The sequence below is a fragment of the Phyllobates terribilis genome, unplaced genomic scaffold, assembly GCF_046119375.1.
Source record: "Phyllobates terribilis strain yellow unplaced genomic scaffold, ASM4611937v1 Scaffold_12__6_contigs__length_324123572, whole genome shotgun sequence".
NCBI lineage: Eukaryota > Metazoa > Chordata > Amphibia > Anura > Dendrobatidae > Phyllobates > Phyllobates terribilis.
This window is the reverse complement of record NW_027362772.1, coordinates 306710186-306728295: the sequence shown is the minus strand read 5'-3', so window position 1 is coordinate 306728295 and position 18110 is coordinate 306710186.

Sequence of the window (18110 nt, the reverse complement as noted above, 5' to 3'; positions counted from 1 at the left end):
TTCCTGGTACCTTACTAACATCACCTTTTGAAAAAGCAGTAATAAACGTTGCAAAACGCGCGTCGAGGTTGTTTCTGTCTGCCACTCTCAGCTGACATGTGCCTGCACCTCCCCTGGTAGGTTTACTCCTCTTTAAGCCTCACTTTTGAAGCCACTTACCTTATGATGTATTGATTACCTTGACTTCAGGCATTCATGGTGATTCCTTGGCATTTACCCTACCTGTACTGCACTTTGCCATTTTTAACTTTGGTTTGGGTAGGTCATGTTTTAGCTGAGACCCAGGGGCAGTATTATAGTAGTTATATTCTTGTACATAGGGGCAGTATTATCGTAGTTATATTCTTGTACATAGGGGGCAATATTATAGTAGTTATATTCTTGTACATAGGGGGCAGTATTATAGTAGTTATATTCTTGTACATAGGGGCAGTATTATAGTAGTTATATTCTTGTATATAGGGGCAGTATTATAGTAGTTCTATTCTTATACATAGGGGGCAGTATTATAGTAGTTATATCCTTGTACATAGGGGTCAGTATTATAGTAGTTATATTCTTGTATATAGGGGCAGTATTATAGTAGTTATATTCTTGTACATAGGGGGGCAGTATTATAGTAGTTATATTCTTGTACATAGGGGCAGTATTATAGTAGTTATATTCTTGTACATAGGGGGCAGTATTATAGCAGTTATATTCTTGTACATAGGGAGCAGTATTATAGTAGTTATATTCTTGTACATAGGGGGCAGTATTATAGTAGTTATATTCTTGTACATAGGTGCAGTATTATTGTAGTTATATTCTTGTACATAGGAGCAGTATTATAGTAGTTATATTCTTGTATATAGGGGCAGTATTATAGTAGTTATATTCTTGTACATAGGAGCAGTATTATAGTAGTTATATTCTTGTATATAGGGGCAGTATTATAGTAGTTATATTCTTGTACATAGGGGGCAGTATTATAGTAGTTATATTCTTGTACATAGGAGCAGTATTATTGTAGTTATATTCTTGTACATAGGAGCAGTATTATAGTAGTTATATTCTTGTATATAGGGGCAGTATTATAGTAGTTATAGTCTTGTACATAGGGGGCAGTATTATAGTAGTTATAGTCTTGTACATAGGGGCAGTATTATAGTAGTTATAGTCTTGTACATAGGAGCAGTATTATTGTATTTATATTCTTGTACATAGGAGCAGTATTATAGTAGTTATAGTCTTGTACATAGGAGCAGTATTGTAGTTATATTCTTGTATATAGGGGCAGTATTATAGTAGTTATAGTCTTGTACATAGGGGGCAGTATTATAGTAGTTATAGTCTTGTACATAGGAGCAGTATTATTGTAGTTATATTCTTGTATATTGGGGCAGTATTATAGTAGTTATATTCTTATACATAGGGGGCACTATTATAGTAGTTATATTCTTGCACATAGGAGCAGTATTATTGTAGTTATATTCTTGTACATAGGAGCAGTATTATAGTAGTTATATTCTTGTATATAGGGGCAGTATTATAGTAGTTATATTCTTGTACATAGGGGCAGTATTATAGTAGTTATATTCCTGTACATAGAGGCAGTATTATAGTAGTTATATTCTTGTATATAGGAGCAGTATTATAGTAGTTATATTCTTGTACATAGGGGCAGTATTATAGTAGTTATATTCTTGTATATAGACAGCAGTATTATAGTAGTTATATTCTTGTACATAGGAGCAGTATTATGGTAGTTATATTCTTGTACATAGGGGGCAGTATTATAGTAGTTATATTCTTGTACATAGGAGCAGTATTATAGTAGTTATATTCTTGTACATAGGGGCAGTGTTATAGTAGTTATATTCTTGTACATAAGAACAGTATTATAGTAGTTATATTCTTGTACATAGGGGCAGTATTATAGTAGTTATATTCTTGTACATAGGAGCAGTATTATAGTAGTTATATTCTTGTATATAGACAGCAGTATTATAGTAGTTATATTCTTGTACATAGGGGCAGTATTATAGTAGTTATATTCCTGTACATAGAGGCAGTATATAGTAGTTATATTCTTGTATATAGGAGCAGTATTATAGTAGTTATATTCTTGTACATAGGGGCAGTATTATAGTAGTTATATTCTTGTATATAGACAGCAGTATTATAGTAGTTATATTCTTGTACATAGGAGCAGTATTATGGTAGTTATATTCTAGTACATAGGGGGCAGTATTATAGTAGTTATATTCTTGTACATAGGAGCAGTATTATAGTAGTTATATTCTTGTACATAGGGGCAGTGTTATAGTAGTTATATTCTTGTACATAAGAGCAGTATTATAGTAGTTATATTCTTGTACATAGGGGCAGTATTATAGTAGTTATATTCTTGTACATAGGAGCAGTATTATAGTAGTTATATTCTTGTATATAGACAGCAGTATTATAGTAGTTATATTCTTGTACATAGGAGCAGTATTATAGTAGTTATATTCTTGTACATAGGAGCAGTATTATAGTAGTTATATTCTTGTACATAGGGGCAGTGTTATAGTAGTTATATTCTTGTACATAGGGGGCAGTATTATAGTAGTTATATTCTTGTACATAGGGGCAGTATTATAGTAGTTATATTCTTGTACATAGGGGGCAGTATTATAGTAGTTATATTCTCTTACATAGGGGCAGTATTATAGTAGTTATATTCTTGTACATAGGAGCAGTATTATAGTAGTTATTTTCTCTTACATAGGAGCAGTATTATAGTAGTTATATTCTTGTACATAGTGGGCAGTATTATAGTAGTTATATTCTTGTACATAGGGGCAGTATTATAGTAGTTATATTCTTGTACATAGGAGCAGTATCATAGTAGTTATATTCTTGTACATAGGAGCAGTATTATAGTAGTTATATTCTTGTACATAGGAGCAGTATTATAGTAGTTATATTCTTGTACATAGGAGCAGTATTATAGTAGTTATATTCTTGTATATAGGGGCAGTATTATAGTACGAGTTATATTCTTGTACATAGGGGGCAGTATTATAGTAGTTATATTCTTGTACATAGGGTGCAGTATTATAGTAGTTATATTCTTGTACATAGGGGGCAGTATTATAGTAGTTATATTCTTGTACATAGGGGGCAGTATTATAGTAGTTATATTCTTGTACATAGAGGGCAGTATTATAGTAGTTATATTCTTGTACATAGGGGCAGTATTATAGCAGTTATATTCTTGAACATAGCAGCAGTATTATAGTAGTTATATTCTTGTACATAGGGGACAGTATTATAGTAGTTATATTCTTGTACATAGGAGCAGTATTATAGTAGTTATATTCTTGTACATGGGAGCAGTATCATAGTAGTTATATTCTTGTACATAGGAGCAGTATTATAGTAGTTATATTCTTGTACATAGGGGGCAGTATTATAGCAGTTATATTCTTGTACATAGGAGCAGTATTATAACAGTTATATGCTTGTACATAGGGGGCAGTATTATAGTAGTTATATTCTTGTACATAGGGGGCAGTATTATAGTAGTTATTTTCTTGTATATAGGAGCAGTATTATAGTAGTTATATTCTTGTACATAGGGGGCAGTATTATAGTAGTTATATTCTTGTACATAGGGGGCAGTATTATAGTAGTTATATTCTTGTACATAGAGGGCAGTATTATAGTAGTTATATTCTTGTACATAGGGGCAGTATTATAGCAGTTATATTCTTGTACATAGCAGCAGTATTATAGTAGTTATATTCTTGTACATAGGGGACAGTATTATAGTACTTATATTCTTGTACATAGGAGCAGTATTATAGTAGTTATATTCTTGTACATAGGAGCAGTATCATAGTAGTTATATTCTTGTACATAGGAGCAGTATTATAGTAGTTATATTCTTGTACATAGGGGGCAGTATTATAGCAGTTATATTCTTGTACATAGGAGCAGTATTATAGCAGTTATATGCTTGTACATAGGGGGCAGTATTATAGTAGTTATATTCTTGTACATAGGGGGCAGTATTATAGTAGTTATATTCTTGTATATAGGAGCAGTATTATAGTAGTTATATTCTTGTACATAGGGGGCAGTATTATAGTAGTTATATGCTTGTACATAGGGGGCTGTATTATAGTAGTTATATTCTTGTACATAGGGGGCAGTATTATAGTAGTTATATTCTTGTATATAGGAGCAGTATTATAGTAGTTATATTCTTGTACATAGGGGGCAGTATTATAGTAGTTATATGCTTGTACATAGGGGGCAGTATTATAGTGGTTATATTCTTGTATATAGGGAGCAGTATTATAGTAGTTATATTCATGTACATAGGGTGCAGTGTTATAGTAGTTATATTCTTGTACATAGGGGGCAGTATTATAGTAGTTATATTCTTGTACATAGGAGCAGTATTATAGTAGTTATATTCTTGTACATAGGGGGCAGTATTATAGTACTTATATTCTTGTACATAGGGGACAGTATTATTGTAGTTATATTCTTGTACATAGGGAGCAGTATTATAGTAGTTATATTCTTGTACATAGGGGCAGTATTATTGTAGTTATATTCTTGTACATAGGGGGCAGTATTATAGTACTCATATTCTTGTACATAGGGGACAGTATTATTGTAGTTATATTCTTGTACATAGGGAGCAGTATTATAGTAGTTATATTCTTGTACATAGGGGCAGTATTATAGTAGTTATATTCTTGTACATAGGGGCAGTATTATAGTAGTTATATTCTTGTACATAGGGGCAGTATTATAGTACTTATATTCTTGTACATAGGGGACAGTATTATTGTAATTATATTCTTGTACATAGGGGGCAGTATTATAGTACTTATATTCTTGTACATAGGGGCAGTATTATTGTAGTTATATTCTTGTACATAGGAGCAGTATTATAGTAGATATATTCTTGTACATAGGAGCAGTATTATAGTAGTTATATTCTTGTACATAGGAGCAGTATTATAGTAGTTATATTCTTGTACATAGGGGCAGTATTATAGTAGTTATATTCTTGTATATAGGGGCAGTATTATAGTAGTTCTATTCTTATACATAGGGGGCAGTATTATAGTAGTTATATCCTTGTACATAGGGGTCAGTATTATAGTAGTTATATTCTTGTATATAGGGGCAGTATTATAGTAGTTATATTCTTGTACATAGGGGGGCAGTATTATAGTAGTTATATTCTTGTACATAGGGGCAGTACTATAGTAGTTATATTCTTGTACATAGGGGGCAGTATTATAGCAGTTATATTCTTGTACATAGGGAGCAGTATTATAGTAGTTATATTCTTGTACATAGGGGGCAGTATTATAGTAGTTATATTCTTGTACATAGGTGCAGTATTATTGTAGTTATATTCTTGTACATAGGAGCAGTATTATAGTAGTTATATTCTTGTATATAGGGGCAGTATTATAGTAGTTATATTCTTGTACATAGGAGCAGTATTATAGTAGTTATATTCTTGTATATAGGGGCAGTATTATAGTAGTTATATTCTTGTACATAGGGGGCAGTATTATAGTAGTTATATTCTTGTACATAGGAGCAGTATTATTGTAGTTATATTCTTGTACATAGGAGCAGTATTATAGTAGTTATATTCTTGTATATAGGGGCAGTATTATAGTAGTTATAGTCTTGTACATAGGGGGCAGTATTATAGTAGTTATAGTCTTGTACATAGGGGCAGTATTATAGTAGTTATAGTCTTGTACATAGGAGCAGTATTATTGTATTTATATTCTTGTACATAGGAGCAGTATTATAGTAGTTATAGTCTTGTACATAGGAGCAGTATTGTAGTTATATTCTTGTATATAGGGGCAGTATTATAGTAGTTATAGTCTTGTACATAGGGGGCAGTATTATAGTAGTTATAGTCTTGTACATAGGAGCAGTATTATTGTAGTTATATTCTTGTATATTGGGGCAGTATTATAGTAGTTATATTCTTATACATAGGGGGCACTATTATAGTAGTTATATTCTTGCACATAGGAGCAGTATTATTGTAGTTATATTCTTGTACATAGGAGCAGTATTATAGTAGTTATATTCTTGTATATAGGGGCAGTATTATAGTAGTTATATTCTTGTACATAGGGGCAGTATTATAGTAGTTATATTCCTGTACATAGAGGCAGTATTATAGTAGTTATATTCTTGTATATAGGAGCAGTATTATAGTAGTTATATTCTTGTACATAGGGGCAGTATTATAGTAGTTATATTCTTGTATATAGACAGCAGTATTATAGTAGTTATATTCTTGTACATAGGAGCAGTATTATGGTAGTTATATTCTTGTACATAGGGGGCAGTATTATAGTAGTTATATTCTTGTACATAGGAGCAGTATTATAGTAGTTATATTCTTGTACATAGGGGCAGTGTTATAGTAGTTATATTCTTGTACATAAGAACAGTATTATAGTAGTTATATTCTTGTACATAGGGGCAGTATTATAGTAGTTATATTCTTGTACATAGGAGCAGTATTATAGTAGTTATATTCTTGTATATAGACAGCAGTATTATAGTAGTTATATTCTTGTACATAGGGGCAGTATTATAGTAGTTATATTCCTGTACATAGAGGCAGTATATAGTAGTTATATTCTTGTATATAGGAGCAGTATTATAGTAGTTATATTCTTGTACATAGGGGCAGTATTATAGTAGTTATATTCTTGTATATAGACAGCAGTATTATAGTAGTTATATTCTTGTACATAGGAGCAGTATTATGGTAGTTATATTCTAGTACATAGGGGCAGTATTATAGTAGTTATATTCTTGTACATAGGAGCAGTATTATAGTAGTTATATTCTTGTACATAGGGGCAGTGTTATAGTAGTTATATTCTTGTACATAAGAGCAGTATTATAGTAGTTATATTCTTGTACATAGGGGCAGTATTATAGTAGTTATATTCTTGTACATAGGAGCAGTATTATAGTAGTTATATTCTTGTATATAGACAGCAGTATTATAGTAGTTATATTCTTGTACATAGGAGCAGTATTATAGTAGTTATATTCTTGTACATAGGAGCAGTATTATAGTAGTTATATTCTTGTACATAGGGGCAGTGTTATAGTAGTTATATTCTTGTACATAGGGGGCAGTATTATAGTAGTTATATTCTTGTACATAGGGGCAGTATTATAGTAGTTATATTCTTGTACATAGGGGGCAGTATTATAGTAGTTATATTCTCTTACATAGGGGCAGTATTATAGTAGTTATATTCTTGTACATAGGAGCAGTATTATAGTAGTTATTTTCTCTTACATAGGAGCAGTATTATAGTAGTTATATTCTTGTACATAGTGGGCAGTATTATAGTAGTTATATTCTTGTACATAGGGGCAGTATTATAGTAGTTATATTCTTGTACATAGGAGCAGTATCATAGTAGTTATATTCTTGTACATAGGAGCAGTATTATAGTAGTTATATTCTTGTACATAGGAGCAGTATTATAGTAGTTATATTCTTGTACATAGGAGCAGTATTATAGTAGTTATATTCTTGTATATAGGGGCAGTATTATAGTACGAGTTATATTCTTGTACATAGGGGGCAGTATTATAGTAGTTATATTCTTGTACATAGGGTGCAGTATTATAGTAGTTATATTCTTGTACATAGGGGGCAGTATTATAGCAGTTATATTCTTGTACATAGGAGCAGTATTATAACAGTTATATGCTTGTACATAGGGGGCAGTATTATAGTAGTTATATTCTTGTACATAGGGGGCAGTATTATAGTAGTTATATTCTTGTATATAGGAGCAGTATTATAGTAGTTATATTCTTGTACATAGGGGGCAGTATTATAGTAGTTATATTCTTGTACATAGGGGGCAGTATTATAGTAGTTATATTCTTGTACATAGAGGGCAGTATTATAGTAGTTATATTCTTGTACATAGGGGCAGTATTATAGCAGTTATATTCTTGTACATAGCAGCAGTATTATAGTAGTTATATTCTTGTACATAGGGGACAGTATTATAGTACTTATATTCTTGTACATAGGAGCAGTATTATAGTAGTTATATTCTTGTACATAGGAGCAGTATCATAGTAGTTATATTCTTGTACATAGGAGCAGTATTATAGTAGTTATATTCTTGTACATAGGGGGCAGTATTATAGCAGTTATATTCTTGTACATAGGAGCAGTATTATAGCAGTTATATGCTTGTACATAGGGGGCAGTATTATAGTAGTTATATTCTTGTACATAGGGGGCAGTATTATAGTAGTTATATTCTTGTATATAGGAGCAGTATTATAGTAGTTATATTCTTGTACATAGGGGGCAGTATTATAGTAGTTATATGCTTGTACATAGGGGGCTGTATTATAGTAGTTATATTCTTGTACATAGGGGGCAGTATTATAGTAGTTATATTCTTGTATATAGGAGCAGTATTATAGTAGTTATATTCTTGTACATAGGGGGCAGTATTATAGTAGTTATATGCTTGTACATAGGGGGCAGTATTATAGTGGTTATATTCTTGTATATAGGGAGCAGTATTATAGTAGTTATATTCATGTACATAGGGTGCAGTGTTATAGTAGTTATATTCTTGTACATAGGGGGCAGTATTATAGTAGTTATATTCTTGTACATAGGAGCAGTATTATAGTAGTTATATTCTTGTACATAGGGGGCAGTATTATAGTACTTATATTCTTGTACATAGGGGACAGTATTATTGTAGTTATATTCTTGTACATAGGGAGCAGTATTATAGTAGTTATATTCTTGTACATAGGGGCAGTATTATTGTAGTTATATTCTTGTACATAGGGGGCAGTATTATAGTACTTATATTCTTGTACATAGGGGACAGTATTATTGTAGTTATATTCTTGTACATAGGGAGCAGTATTATAGTAGTTATATTCTTGTACATAGGGGCAGTATTATAGTAGTTATATTCTTGTACATAGGGGCAGTATTATAGTAGTTATATTCTTGTACATAGGGGCAGTATTATAGTACTTATATTCTTGTACATAGGGGACAGTATTATTGTAATTATATTCTTGTACATAGGGGGCAGTATTATAGTACTTATATTCTTGTACATAGGGGCAGTATTATTGTAGTTATATTCTTGTACATAGGAGCAGTATTATAGTAGATATATTCTTGTACATAGGAGCAGTATTATAGTAGTTATATTCTTGTACATAGGAGCAGTATTATAGTAGTTATATTCTTGTACATAGAGACAGTATTATAGTAGTTATATTCTTGTACATAGGGGCAGTATTATAGTAGTTATATTCTTGTACATAGGGGCAGTATTATAGTAGTTATATTCTTGTACATAGAGACAGTATTATAGTAGTTATATTCTTGTACATAGGGGCAGTATTATAGTAGTTATATTCTTGTACATAGGGGGCAGTATTATAGTAGTTATATTCTTGTACATAGGGGGCAGTATTATAGTAGTTATATTCTTGTACATAGGAGCAGTATTATAGTAGTTATATTCTTGTACATAGGGGCAGTATTATAGTAGTTATATTCTTGTACATGGGGGCAGTATTATAGTAGTTATATTCTTGTACATAGGGGGCAGTATTATAGTAGTTATATTCTTGTACATAGGAGCAGTATTATAGTAGTTATATTCTTGTACATAGGGGCAGTATTATAGTAGTTATATTCTTGTACATGGGGGCAGTATTATAGTAGTTATATTCTTGTACATAGGGGGCAGTATTATAGTAGTTATATTCTTGTACATAGGGGGCAGTATTATAGTAGTTATATTCTTGTACATAGGAGCAGTATTATAGTAGTTATATTCTTGTACATAGGGGCAGTATTATAGTAGTTATATTCTTGTACATAGGGGGCAGTATTATAGTAGTTATATTCTTGTACATAGGGGGCAGTATTATAGTAGTTATATTCTTGTACATAGGGGGCAGTATTATAGTAGTTATATTCTTGAACATAGGGGGCAGTATTATAGTAGTTATATTCTTGTACATAGAGGGCGGTATCATAGTAATCATAATTTCGTATATGAGTTTGCAGTCTCAAAAGTGACAACAACCATTTCCGTGACCAGAATTGTGTTAAGATCAGTTGTCAGTTCAGTGACAATATTCGTCTTATTAGATCATATAATGTGGATTACTCAATGACTCCCTCCTGTATTCCTGTATACCCCTGTATATCTTGTAATATCTTTACATACACTGAGTCCTGGACGTAGTGATGAGGATCTTGTTTCATCTGGAGAATATAGAAAGTTCTATGGTTTCTCTGGAATGTGAGGAATCAGTCAGTGATAACTGGAGCATGGAGTGAGAGGTGATGGAGAAACTTTAGTGTCTACGTTCAGAAGTCAATTATTAGAGTATTATAAAGATAAAACTGTTCATGATCCTTCTCCCGGAGGCTTTAAACAAACCATCTGAAGCTCTGTCTTTGTGGTGAGATCTCTGCAAACTTTCAGTGCCTGGAAAGACCATTTCCTCCAACCAAAAACTCCATAAATTAGAAGCTTCAGGAATGTAGAATGCGCCTGTTTTTCCTCAAAAACTATCTTAATTTTTCTGTAGATTTTCTAGGAGTCTTTTATCTCTGCGATTTATGGCTGTTAGCCGCAGATTTACTCCCACCCCATAAACTGAGCATTTTCTGACTCTGAAGGTGATGAGCTTGAATAAACTAAACTTTTCTTGGACTTGAACTCCTTTAGAAATGCTCCATGGTGGAGACATCAGGGCTCGCTGCACGTCGTCCCTGGCGCATTTCGAGTCACTAGTCATACACAGACCAAGCAGTCATCCTCTCTCTCCTTTTGGACCTCTAGTGTGAAGATACAATGTGTTAATAAAAGGCTTGTGTCCTTATGGAATCATGAACAATGACTTGTGTGAGCTGGACTTAGGGGTTCTGGAGACATATTTAATTTGTATCAGGCTGGAGCACAATACTGCGCGAGAAGCTCAACCCAACCCATCTCTTCCCTGCTTGTAATTCCAACAAGACGAATTGACAAATACCTTGCAAAATCAACACTACAAGTAAATATAAGAAACTTCATAGTATACCAATAAAATATCCTCCCCAGCCCTTATTCTTGAACTTATGGTTCACTGCTGCCCATCAAAGTCTACAGGGAGGGGTAGCAGGAAGGTGTAGCAGAGTGAGAGAGTAGCACAGACCTATGCTGACACTCTACTAAGTTTTGTATCCCATCCTAGTGCTGGATTCACAGCTACACTGCTCTTTTTTGCTGTACAATTTTCTCGATGTTTATGCTTTCTACTAACTGTCTTTTCTCACCCCAATGCTGTATTCACAGGTGCACTAATCTGCTGTACAATATCCTCCATGTTTTTTTATTCTACTAACTGTTCTATCTCACCCCAGTTTTGGATTCACAGCTACACTGCTCTGTTTTGCTGTACAATGTCCTCCATGTTTCTTTATTTTACTAACTGTTTTATCTCACCCCTCTCCTGGACTCACAGCTACACTGCTCTGTTCTGCTGTACAATGTCCTCCATGTTTCTGCTCTCTGCTAACTGTTTTTATCACCCCAGTGCTGGATTCACAGCTACACTACTCTTCTGTACAATGTCCTCCATGTTTATTCTTTCTACTAACTGTTTTATCTCACCTCAGCTCTGGATTCACAGCTGCACTGCTCTGTTCTGCTGTACAATGTCCTTCATGTTTATGCTTTTTACTAACTGTTTTTATCACCCCAGTTCTGGATTCACAGGTACACTGCTCTTTTCTGCTGTTCAATTTTCTCCATGTTTATGCTTTTTACTAACTGTTTTTTTCTCATCCCAGTGCTGGATTCACAGCTACACTACTCTGCTGTACAACAACCTCCATGTTTCTTTATTTTACTGTTTTATCTCACCCCTCTCCTGGACTTACAGCTACACTGCTCTGTTCTGCTGTAAAATGTCCTCCATGTTTCTTCTTCTGTTTTATCTCACCTTAGCTCTGGATTCACAGCTGCACTGCTCTGTTCTGCTGTACAATGTCCTCCATGTTTCTTCTTTCTCTTAACTGTTTTTTTCCTCACCCCAGTGCTGGATTCACAGCTACACTATTCTGCTGTACAATATCCTCCATGTTTCTTCCTTCTACTAACTGTTTTATCTCACCCCAGTTCTGGATTCACAGCTACTCTGCTCTTTTCTGCTGTACAATTTTCTACATGTTTATGCTGTCTATTAACTGTTTTCTCTCACCCCAGTGCTGGATTCACAGCTACACTGCTCTGTTCTGCTGTACAATGTTCTCCATGTTTCTGCTTTCTACTAACTTTTTTTTCTCACCCCAGTTCTGGATTCACAGCTACACTACTCTTCTGTACAATGTCCTCCATGTTTCTTCTTTCTATTAACTGTTTTATCTAACTCCAGTTCTGGATTCACAGCTACACTACTCTGCAGTACAATGTCCTCCATGTTTCTGCTTTCTAGTAAATGTTTTATCAGACCCCAGAGCTAGAATCACAGCCACACTGCTCTGTTCTGCTGTGTAATATCCTCCATGTTTCTGTTTCTTAGTAACTGTTTTTTCTCACTCCAGTGCTAGAATAACAGCTACACAGCTCAGTATCGCTATATAAAGTCCTACAGGATGCTGCTTCTTCTAAACACGAGCTACATAGAAAGAGAAGAGCAGGAATCCCTCATGTCTGTGTTTTCAGTGAATGGGGGACATCATAACAGCAAACATATGCATACAATATACATTAACACACTGTGATTAACGAACACATGAATTCCACTAATGTTATACACCTAAAAAATAGAAGGCACTTACTTAACATTTTTTATGAAAATGCGTAAAAGCCATCCACCACGTCAAGGTGACCTGTGCACTGGACGGTCCCCAACTTTAATGACTCGACTCTCCATTTGCCCAGACCTCATATGAACTGGGGTAGTAGCCGTTCTCTACCCACTAGCTCAGAGAAAACTGAGAATTAGAGAGAGCACCTGCGGAGGGGAAAACTGGTGAAAATGCAGGATACAAGTCATATAATAGCCAGAAATAGTGTTATTTCAGGAGCGGACACAGACAGAAGAGGCCCCATGTGCAAGAACAATATACGGGCCCTTTGCAGTCCAATCGCTCACCTGCTTTGGAGGTAGAAGAGGGTCCCTTACCTCTCGGGCCCCTGTGCGGTTGCACCAGTGGTATGTCAGCCTGTGTTATTCTTCATGTTTTTATATGATGTCTCATTTTGAAATCTCAGGTTCACCACTTTTACACCAGATAGTGTTGGTTTGGTGCAATATTGATACTCTTGTGATCAGCTTTGTAACCGGCCAATGAAGGGTTTCTGGTCCCGCAGATAGTTGGTCTTTTCTATTAAATGTTCCTGTGCAGGGGTCACTATCGGCGTTACTTTCTCTACTAATAAGGGCCATTCCTTAATATCAGCCACCGGCCTTACTTATCCTGGTTGTAGATCTGGCTGTGGACATGATGGCTTACTCTTGTGATCAGCTTTGTAACAGGCCAATGAAGGGTTTCTGGTCCCGCAGATAGTTGGTCTTTTCTATTAAATGTTCCTGTGCAGGGGTCACTATCGGCGTTACTTTCTCTACTAATAAGGGCCATTCCTTAATATCAGCCACCGGCCTTACTTATCCTGGTTGTAGATCTGGCTGTGGACATGATGGCTTGGAGAAAACCTTGATTTGTAACGGCACAGAAGAACGATGAAGCTTTCATTTGTTTCATCCAACGCTTGGACCACATGTACTTTATGTGAATTTCTGCGAGTAATTTCTGATCTGTTCTTGGGGCCCGCGCTCCTGGCTTTTGTAGACCGACTCATTAAGATGTCTTTGGACTTGGATGGTATCTCCTCTGCATACTTTGGCTGCAGAGAAGATGACATACAAGTAAAAAGTGTCTAAACAGGCGATTTTTCTTCTTATAGCATGACTAACAAGGCAAACATCCCTCTCCCCTGCCCGAATACCAGGAAAATATTAATTTTCAGACTCGTAAGTAAAACCAGGCCTGACAGATAAATAAAAACATTTGTACAGCACCTTTCATGGAGAAGACAGAAACCACAGCCGTGCGGAGGAGACGATACGACGGTCGTGTACAGTGGGGTAAAAAAAAAACTTTTCTCTATGCCTTACATTTTTGGGGGAAATATTTTGGGCCATCATTTATGTGATTAATAGTCATTTCTTGGCTTATAAACCACAAAGTGATTTACGCTGATTTAGGCATTTAGAGGTGTTTGCAGAATCTTACCACTAAGCTTTGGCAAAGCTTCTATAGAGGCAGCGGACAGCACGAAGCTAAATCCCCCCGGTGCCCACCGATCTCTCCATGGCACGGGCAGAACAAGGGCAGCGAGAGGCTATGAGGGCTCAGGGATAAAATGGCTTCATATATCAGCTTCCCGGACCCATGTGGGTGTGACGTGGCCGAGAGGAGGAATATCGGGGTTTACTGCAGTCATACATACAGTGGGGAAAATAAGTATTTGATACACGGCCGATTTTGCAAGTTTTCCCGTCTACAAAGAATGGAGAGGTCTGTAATTTTTATCGTAGGTCGCTTCATCTGTGAGAGACAGAATCTAAGAATAAAATCCAGAGATACACATTGTAGGATTTTTACATAATTTGCATTTTATTCCATGAAATAAGTATTTGATACAATAGAAAAACAGAACTTAATATTTGGTGCAGAAACCTTTGTTATAATTACAGAGGTCAGACGTTTCCTGTAGTTCTTGACCAGGTTTGCACACACTGCAGCAGGGATTTTGGCCCCCTCCTCCATACAGATCTTCTCCAGATCTTTCAGGTTTCGGGGCTGTCGCTGGGCAACATTAAGTTTCAGCTCCTTCCAAAGATTTTCTATTGGGTTCAGGTCTGGAGACTGGCTAGGCCACTCCAGGACCTCGATATGCTTCTTACGGAGCCACTCCTTAGTTGCCCTGGCTGTGTGTTTCGGGTCATTGTCATGCTGGAAGAACGATCCACGACCCATCTTCAATGCTCCTACTGAGGGAAGGAAATTGTTGCCCATTATCTTGCGATACATGACCCCATCCATAGTCCCTTCAATACGGTGCAGTCATTCTGTCCCCTTTGCAGAAAAGTCCCCCCAAAGTATGATATTTCCCCCACCATGCTTTACGGTTGGAACGGTGTTCTTGGGGTTGTACTCATACTTCATCTTCCTCCCAACACAGCGAGTGGAGTTAATAACAAAAAGTTCTATTTTGGTGCCATCTAACCACATGACCTTCTCCCATGTCTCCTCGGGATCATCCAGATGGTCATTGGTGAACTTCAAACGGGCCTGGACATGTGCTGGCGTGAGCAGGGGGACCTTGCGTGCCCTGCAGGATTTTAATCCATGACGGCGTAGTGTGTTACTAATGGTAATGTTTGAGACTGTGGTCCCAGCTCTCTTCAGGTCAGTGATCAGGTCCTTCCATGTAGTTCTGGGCTGATTCCTGACCTTTCTCAGAATCATCCGTTCCTTACCGCACGAGGCGAGATCTTGCAAGGAGCCCCAGACCGAGGAAGATTGACAGTCATCTTGTGTTTCTTCCATTTTTTTTTATAATTGTGCCAACTGTTGTTGCCTTCTCACCAAGCTGCTTGCCTGTTGTCCTGTAGCTCATCCCAGCCTTGTGCAGGTCTACAATTTTGTCCCTGGTGTCCTTAGACAGCTTTTTGGTCCTGGCCATGGTGGAGAGGTTGGAGTGTGATTGAGTGAGTGAACAGGTGTCTTTTATACAGGTAACGAGTTCAAACAGGTGCAATTAATACAGGTAATGAGTGCAGAGTAGGAGGGCTTCTTAAAGAAAAACTAACAGGTCTGTGAGAGCCAGAATTCTTGCAGGTTGGTAGGTGATCAGATACTTATTTCATGCAATAAAATGCAATTTAATTATGTAAAAATCATACAATGGGATTTTTTGCTTTTTATTTTTACATTTTGTCTCACAGTTGAAGTGTATCTACGATAAAAATTACAGATCTCTCCATTCTTTGTAGGTGGGAAAACTTGCAAAATCGGCCGTGTATCAAATTCTTATTTTCCCCAGTATATTCCTACTTAGAGAGGTCGTCCACTACACTACATAATGCCTCCATCTATTTAAACAGTGGAAAGAAGATTTTTTGTAATTACCTTCCATTATTTTTGTTGCCTGTGAGAGGCACTATTGCTTACCGCTGGCTAGGCATCATGTGACCCGGCTGACGTCCGCTGATTTCACATCAAGTTCCGGCTGCAGCCAGGCGTGACCCAGTGACGCGCGTCCCCCCCGATTGATGGGCTGAGGGTATAAAGAAATTTTTTTTACACTGGCATTATTAGGACCGAAAATTCGATAGTGTGAACATAGCCTAAGAGCTGCACTCGGCACTGCTTTCTTTCTTGTGGTTCTGATCCTGTGATGAAGATGTGCACAGAGTCTAGCCAATCCGATGAGGCAGAGGTGCAGGAGGTGGGGCAGCATGAGCAGCCTGAACCAATGAGGAGACAGGAGGCGTGTCTCAGACTACCTTAGACTCCCTGTTGTCACTATAACTAAGCTATAGTCATGGATTACACCCCTGCCCTCAGCTGAGCTAGGAAGCCGCCTGATCTGAGAAAAATCCATAGCAGGCGATCGATCATCTGTAGGTTCTGCCTTACATATGATTTCTGAGCTCCTGAAAGGACAGTCCCTCTAAGGATGATCCTGCACATACCCTAACATTGGCAGTCTGACAGTCTAATCCGATTGATTTCTCCTGCTCTGAAACTTTCTATCAAACTCTCAGGACAGAAGAGAGATTTGTGCTCTTCCTGATTAGCTCAGAAAGTATTGCCTAGACCAAGTGTAATTGTAACGAAACCTCAGCTGTGAGAATGGGTTTATTCAAAATATTAATTAAAAGTAAGCAGAAATCTTTACCGGTTTAGAAATTAAACCAAACATATGTAATAGAATTTTTCACAACTTTTTAGCAATTGAACAACATCATCTCTTATCAGTCATTTCGGGCAGCACGGTGACTCAGTGGTTAGCATTCCACGGTGGCTCAGTGGTTAGCATTGCACGGTGGCTCAGTGGTTAGCATTGCATGGTGGCTCAGTGGTTAGCATTCCATGGTGGCTCAGTGGTTAGCATTGCATGGTGGCTCAGTGGTTAGCATTCCATGGTGGCTCAGTGGTTAGCACTGCAGCCTTGCAGCGCTGGGGTCCTGGGTTCAAATCCCACCAAGGACAACATCTGCAAGGAGTTTGCATGTTCTCCCCGTGTTTACATGGGTTTCCTCCCACACTCCAAAGACTGATAGGGAATGTAGATTGTGAGCCCCAATGGGGACAGTGCCCATAATGTCTGTAAATTGTCTGAATTGTAAAGCGCTGCGGAATATGTTGGCGCTATATAAATAAAAACATTATTATTATCATTTCCGTGTGATCCCTTCATGTAAAGGAGTCTTCCGGGGAGAAGCAATTTGTCGTTTTTCTTATTCTGCCTCGTTGGTGAACACGGGGTTAACCCCCGGTCTGATGATCTGATTTGCCCATGGAAAGTGAATAAGTCACGAGTCCATTTTTCTTGATCTCCGTCCTGGACGATTTTCAGAAACATCTGTCAGCGACATTTTATAGGATTTTCATCAGGTTCCATTGCAAATAATGTCAGTAAAATTAGTGGTTCGGCAGTAAGCTCTTGTGGCCACAGGCAGCTCCGAAACTTTGGAAACTTGAACATTGTTTGCTTTGGCCCCCGGCTGCATTGTGCATTCACAGTCGTCAAGTACCACGTACGAGGTGTTAAGATCTATCCAAAGTGCTTCCAGCACGAGGCAGTAAAAGTCAGTGCGCCACATTCCCCCGCTCCTCCATACAGATGCAATGAAGATCATTACTACCCTCCTATACTGCTGTATCCTCCTAAAGGGAGGGAGCAAAGCAAGAAGAAATGTCACTGTTATACTCCGTAATCGGTGCAGAACTTATTCTGCTATCAGAAGTGACTGTA